General features: G+C 44.3%; 1 pseudogene; it reads left to right on the plus strand.

Moving 5' to 3' along the window:
- The first annotated feature begins 1186 nt into the window (after positions 1-1186).
- Positions 1187-3922, plus strand: LOC108307239 (annotated as a pseudogene).
- The last annotated feature ends 3008 nt before the right edge of the window (positions 3923-6930 follow it).

Consider the following 6930-nt stretch of genomic DNA (forward strand, 5'->3'; position numbering starts at 1 on the left):
AAAACTTCCCACCTTTGGTCTATTTCCAAAGGCAGGATTGTTGTTTTAGGTACTTCCATTTTTAATCGGTTTAGAATAAAATTCCCCCAGCTGTAAGGGAGCTTTACAAATAGGAAAAAATAGCATTTGTCATATTTGCCTTGGGAGAATCTGGGCTCAGCCACAGACTCAGAAGCCCTGGGCAACACCTCTGTGCCCCCTCCCCTTACCTGTTCCAGCTATACAGCTGAGAAAGAAAGGCTTTCTCAGGGTTTCTTTGAGGGAAAAGATTAGAACCATTATAAAGCATTTCAACAAATGCAAAGTACCCTTCTACATAAATTATAACAAGTTTTTACTTATTTGATTTCCTCTTTTTGGGGGAAATGAAGCAGTGCTTTTGAAGATAATATGGAAGAAGTTTAAAAGCACAATTACAGCTGAGTCTTCAAAACAGAGTAAGAGGCCGCGGCAGCGCACGTGCACCAGCGGGGCCCGAGCAGAGGGAGCACCCGGCTCTGGCAGGGGAGATGGAGGGAGAGCCTCAGGTTAGGGATAAGGAAAGCTGTGGGGTACACTGTGCCTGGGGAGGGAAAAGCACAAAATGAGAGACTCTGAGGGACAGAGAGGAAGGAGGGCAGAGCGTGAGGTAGAGCAACCCAACAGCCACAGAGGCTGAAGAGATGACGGAATGCCGACAGGAGTTCTGTGAACATCATAAAATGATCCCCGACTGACTGAATGAACAGCGAGAGCAGGATGGGTTTACGGACAGCACCCTGATTGTCAATGGACACCATTTTAAGGCTCTAAGGCTCACAAGGCTGTTTTGGCTGCTTGCAGTAAGTTCTTCTACAAATTCCTTTTTCGTTTTTTTGAGACAGTCTTGCTCTGTTGCCCAGACTGGAGTACAGTGGCCTGATCTCAGCTCACTGCAACCTCCACCTCCCGGGTTCAAGTAATTCTCCTGCCTCAGCCTCTCAAGTAGTTGGGACTACAGGCACCTGCCACCAAGCCCGCCTAACTTTTGTATTTTTAGTAAGATTGGGTTTCGCCAAGTTAGTCAGGCTGGTCTCAAACTCCTGACCTCAGGTGATCTGCCCACTTCAGCCACCCAAGGTGCTGGGATTACAGGCATGAGGCACCGGGCCCGGCCTTCTTCTACAAATTCTTTCCGGAGTTTACCCAAGAACCTTTGGCAGAGACAGAAGGCATTAGTAAAATGGCCTCTTGTCATTTAACTGAGTTCACATGTACAGCAAAATTAATGATATGAGAAGCAGCAGCCATGATGTGTGGAATGCAGCAGAACGTCTATAAATGCTAGAAGCCATCTAAGCCCTTGAAGTCAGGAACAAAGAAAACTCAACTTCAGGCCGGACGTGGTGGCTCATGCCTGTAATCCCAGCACTTTGGGAGGCTGAGGAGGGTGGATCATGAGCTGAGGAGATCGAGACCATCCTGGGTAACATGCAGAAACCCTGTCTCTACTAAAAATACAAAAATTAGCTGGGTGTGGGGTGCCTATAATCCAGCTACTCAGGAGGCTGAGGCAGGGAGAATTGCTTGAATGCAAGAGGCAGAGGTTGCAGTGAGCCAAGATCACACCACTGCACTCCAGTCTGGGCAACAGAGTAAGACTCCATCTCAAAAAAAAGAGAAAACAAAACTTCATTAAAGGAAAATACCACAGGAAAAGGTGCGGCCAAAAAAGGGACGATTGCAGAAACTTCATGTCATCACTGCGTCATTGCCATCTGCAGAATCGGACCCTGTTGAAATTGAGGTGGAGACTGCCAAAGACACAACTGAAGTGGAAGACTAAGGCATCAAAACATTAGAGGAAAGGGCTTTTGCCCAGCAGTCCATAAAGCACTACAGAGCACAGGTTCCTCTGCTGATTCTGCTGTAGCACCGTTGGCAGATATTACCAGTAAGAACTGACACGGGAGTGGGGCAGGGAAATGCTGGGTAGAGAAAGGTGGGGTCCCTGGCGAGGGCTCCACCCTCGGGGCCTGTGCCCACGGGCCTAGGTGAGGACAGGCACTCCTGTCTTCATGCCCAAATGTTGCATTTTCTAAGACCACCCTGGCCTGCCACGCCCCCATCCTGGGCCCATAAAAAACCCAGACGCTTGCAGGCACGGACACAAGCAGCTGGATGTCTAGAGGAACACAGTGGCAGAGGAGCACACAGGTGGCTGGACATCGAGAGGAGCAGAGGAGCAGCAGAGCACACCGACAGGCACCTGCAGACGCCTGCAGGCCATCAACCGGCAGAACAATGCAGACACCAAGGGGAATTTGGCCTGGGCAATGGGGCAACAGCATGGCCACCAAGTGGCCAGACTCCAAGGGAAACTTCCCACTCCATCCCCTTTCTGGCTCCCCAGCCATCTGCTGAGAGCTACTTCTACCATTCAACAAAACCTTGCATTCAATTTTCCAAGCCCACATGTGATCCGATTTTTCTGGTACACTAGGGCAAGAACCCTGGGATACAGAAAGCCCTCTATCCTTGCAATAAGACAGAGGGGCTAACTGAGCTGACTAGCACAAGCCGCCTACAAATAGCAAAATTAAAAGAACACCTTTAACACACGTCCACTGGGGCTTCGGGAACTGGAAACATTTACCCCTAGACACTGCCATGAGGTTGGAGCCCACGACCACAACCTGCCTGTCTGCATGCCCCCCTAGATGTTTGAGCAACAGGCACTGAAGAAGCTAGCCACACCGCCATCACACACCCTGTGAAGGGGATAAGGGAGCTTTTCCTGTTTCAGTACCGTTAAAGTGACACAAAAGGGCAGACTAAAGAACACAGCTGTGCATCTGACTCCACAAGCAAACAGGAACACAGGAAATCACACTTCACTGAGAGTTCCAGGTGTGAAATATGCAACAAAAGATAGAGCACATGGAAACAGCACCTCAATTGTTACCACCTTAAAGAACGTGGAGGCAGTAAGAAGCAAAGAACTGGGGGAAAAATTCATGTATGTCAGGACTGTGAGAAACCATTGGACCATTTTGGACATTTTAAAGAACATCTTTGAAAACATACAGGTGAAGTGTTCAAATTGTCATGAACAATTGAATGTCCAAATTGTCATGAACGATTTGTTAGAAGTAGCACCCTCAAATGTCACCTCGCTGCCTGCCAAACGAGTAGGGGCAAAAAAAGGAAGAAAGAAGCTCTATGAATGCCAGGTCTCAAACAGTGTGTTTCACAGCTGGGAGCAGTTCAGAGATCACTTGGTAATACACGCAAGAGATAAACCCAATCATTGTACCTTATGCGACTTGTGGTTTATGCCAGGAAATGAATTCAGAAGGCATCTCGGTGATACAATATTTCAGAACGTCTAGTAATGGAAGAAGTTATTTCAGTAGCAACACATGGACAAACTGAGCCTGTGACATCACTGATATTATAGAACAAGCTGGGCAGGTGCATGTGCTACCATTGCTTCAGGTCCAGGTGGATTCAGCACAAGAGACTGAAACTGTGGAACAAGTCCATCCGGTTCCACTCCAGGACAGTCACGTGCACGAAGCACACACGAGTGAGCTTCCAGAGCAGGTCCAAGTGGGTTATGCAGAGGAGGGCTGAATTCAGCCTGAAGAAGGTACTGAAGTACATGGAGAGGACCTGCATGTCAAATGGGTAAATCAGATGCCAGTGGAAGTACCAAGTGAACTTCCAGAAGCAGATTTGGACCACATGACCCCAGAAATCATGACCCAGGAGGAGAGAGATCCTGGCCAAGCAGATGCTGCTGAGGCTGCCAGGGAGGATCACTAAGATGCTGAGGACTCGAGACCAGGCCAACAGCGCATTCTGAAGCTGAAAGGCAGACAACGAGGACAGAACAGCTATGCTGGTTTTAGAATGAAATGACACATGAATAGATTTTTAAATTTATTTGTTGGGTTTCTGTACTGATTACGGGCAGTATGACTGTCCTTAAGCTAACAGGCAAGTGGACCAAAGTTAAGCTATTTCCTGTTGTTTCTGTTGGAACAAACTGATTCCCCTCCCCCAAGTTAATGCCACAGAGAGGGATCTTTTTTCCATAACTGAAGGAATCTTTTCTGTAACTTAAATGGATTATATTCTTATTATGTAGAGGTGTACGAATGTATCTATGTTCATTGTGGCAAAAGTTCTCCCTTTTCTCTTTCCCAGGTCATGTTCTTCCTCGAATTTTTTACAGACTGTAAAATCAAGATTAAATCATTAGGATACAAGTTTATGTATTCTAATGCATGATGAGAAGTGCATTGCTACTGTGCAGCTGAATTTTCGCTTCTGGCTTTCTTTAGTTTGAACAAATGTTCTTGTCTAGCCCCGTGGTCACCGATGCTGTCTCTGCAACAGAAAGAGTGGTGGTGGGAAAACTTCTAGAATGTTAAAAAAAAAAAAAAAAAAACCCATGTGCCTTTTCAAAACTGACTAAACTTCTATAAAGCATCTCTGCTTCTTTCAAAGTTTAAGGAGCAATGTAGACGATGCTATGATACTTTATATTTTTACTTATAATGACAACCACCAGTTCTTTTTCACTTCAGTTAGGTTGAGAAATTTTACTTAGTGGCAGCTGAAGGCCCATTTTTAATTGGGAAAATACATTTACATTTCTGTGGTAAACTTTATTTTGATGAAAAGTAGCACTAGTATTTTACCACCAGGTGAAAAAAAAAAAAAGATGAGCATCACTAAAAATTAATGTATTTAAAGTAAAGTACAGAAAAAAGCATGTCTATCTTTATCAGGCTTTGTTCTGAATGGAATCTTTCCCCTGATCCTTAATGTAAAAAGCTTGTACTATAACTTCCAAAGCCATGCAAATAAGAGCGCTCAACTGTGGACTTAAAAGTAGATGTATAAATATTTTTAATCAGTATTACTTGGAAAATAAAATATAACAAACACATTTTAAAAAATAGAGTAAGAAGCTTCACAAAATGATCTCAAGGTAAGACACACACTATTGGTTTCAGATGTCAGCTTTTGAGAGATTTGTTACAGATTGAAAGGGAAGTGAGTGGCTGCAGCAGACACGGTGACCAGCTCTCAAATCATGGATTGTGCCTTGAGTCACTTCTGAGAAACCAGTAAACAAATTCTTTCACTTTGACTGCTGGATTATGTTGCTCAGACCCATCTGCTCTGCACCCATTTGAAGGCTCCATCACACATTATTTTGGAAATGGTCACCCTGAGTCAGACTGAGTAATCACAGTTAATGACTTTGGTTTCCCTCTCATCTGTTTTTCACTCAACCCTCTATATCTATCCCATTTTTTTGTCTTTCCTCAGAAATGCTGCACATCATCCTAAACAAGAAGGAAATTTCCACGTCAGTGGAAGGACCCCACTAAGGATAGGGTGCCGTACAATGTATCATCTAAACCGAGACACGTTAGAGAATGAAAGGTGACCACGTTAACAGCTATGCTGGGGCAGTAGGTGTAAACCGAATACCCCAGCTAAAGAAATAAACAGAACACATGTGTGATGGTGGTCAGCTTCATTAGTTATCAAAGCAAAAACAGAATGAGGCCATCATACACCCACCAGATTGGCAAAAATTAAAAAGTACAGCAATACCAACCATTGGTAAAGACATGCAGCACCTGGAACTGATGGCATTGGGAGCACATTTTAAATCACTTTTGAAAACAATTTCACATGATCTAGTGTAGATGAACATGCATGTATCCTACGATTCAGCAACTTCACTCCCACGAGATAGGTACTACAATATTTACAGAAGCAATGTTTCCCAAAGCCTAAAACTGAAAAGAATACAAATATACCTTAACAGTAAAGTTGATACATGTATTATTTATCAAAAATAACTGATTGATTAGTTGATTGAGTGGGTCTCACTAGGTTGCCTAGGCTGGTCTTGAACTCCTGGGCTCAAGCAATCCTCCTGGCTCAGACTCCTGAGTAGCTAGGATTACAGGTGCATGCCTGTAATAGATACATTAAAAAATAGCTACATTCATCAATAAAGATAAACCTTTTAAACACTGCATTTATTGAAAGAATTTAAAATACTGCCACTTACGTAAGTCCAAAATAGCTGAAACTAAACAAAAATACATGGTTTGGTGGTAAAACTGTAACTAAAAGCATTGTTCTTATTAACCCCAAAGTTAGGATGGTGGTGAGCTCCTTGGGAGAGGGAGAGCTATTAAGGAGAGGCTTGTAAGATCTTGGAATTATTTATTAACCTGGGTGGTGGTTATGTAGAATTTATTATCTTTCAAAGTAGAAAACATTGCATAGACAGAATGATATAAGAAGTGTGATAGAGGGCCAGGTGCAGTGGTTCACACCTGTAATCCCGACCCTTTGGGAAGCCAAGGTGGGCAGATCACTTGAGCCCAGGAGTTCAAGACCAGCCTGGCCACCATGGCAAAACCCTGTCTCTATAAAAAATACAAAACTTAGCGGGGTGTAGTGGCACATGCCTATAGTCCCAGCTACTTGGGAAGCTGAGACATGAGAACTGCTTGAACCCAGGAGGTACAGGCTGCAGTTAGCCGAGATTGCGCCATTGCACTCCTGCCTGGGTGACCAAGCGAGACCCTTTCTCCAAAAAAAAAAAAAAAAAAAAAAAATTTCTTTTAAGTGTAAAATGTGTGATAGCTGTTAGAGCTGATTATCTTCTGGGCATCTATGTGATTATTTTTTGTGGCTCTCTGTGATTGCGTAGGGCCATGTACAGTCTGGCCAATAACTTGTGATCAGAGGTGATGCATGTTGGCTGGACATGGAGGCTGATGCCTATAATCTCAGTACTTTGGGAGGCTGAGGCAGGTGGATCATTTGAGGCTAGGAGTTGGAAACCAGCCTGGCCAACATGGCGAAACCCCCTTGCTACTAAAAATATAAAAATTAGCCAGGCATGGTGGCAGGCACCTGTAATCCCAG

This window comes from Cebus imitator, unplaced genomic scaffold (assembly GCF_001604975.1).
Source record: "Cebus imitator isolate Cc_AM_T3 unplaced genomic scaffold, Cebus_imitator-1.0 Scaffold77, whole genome shotgun sequence".
In the NCBI taxonomy this organism is placed as follows: Eukaryota; Metazoa; Chordata; class Mammalia; order Primates; family Cebidae; genus Cebus; species Cebus imitator.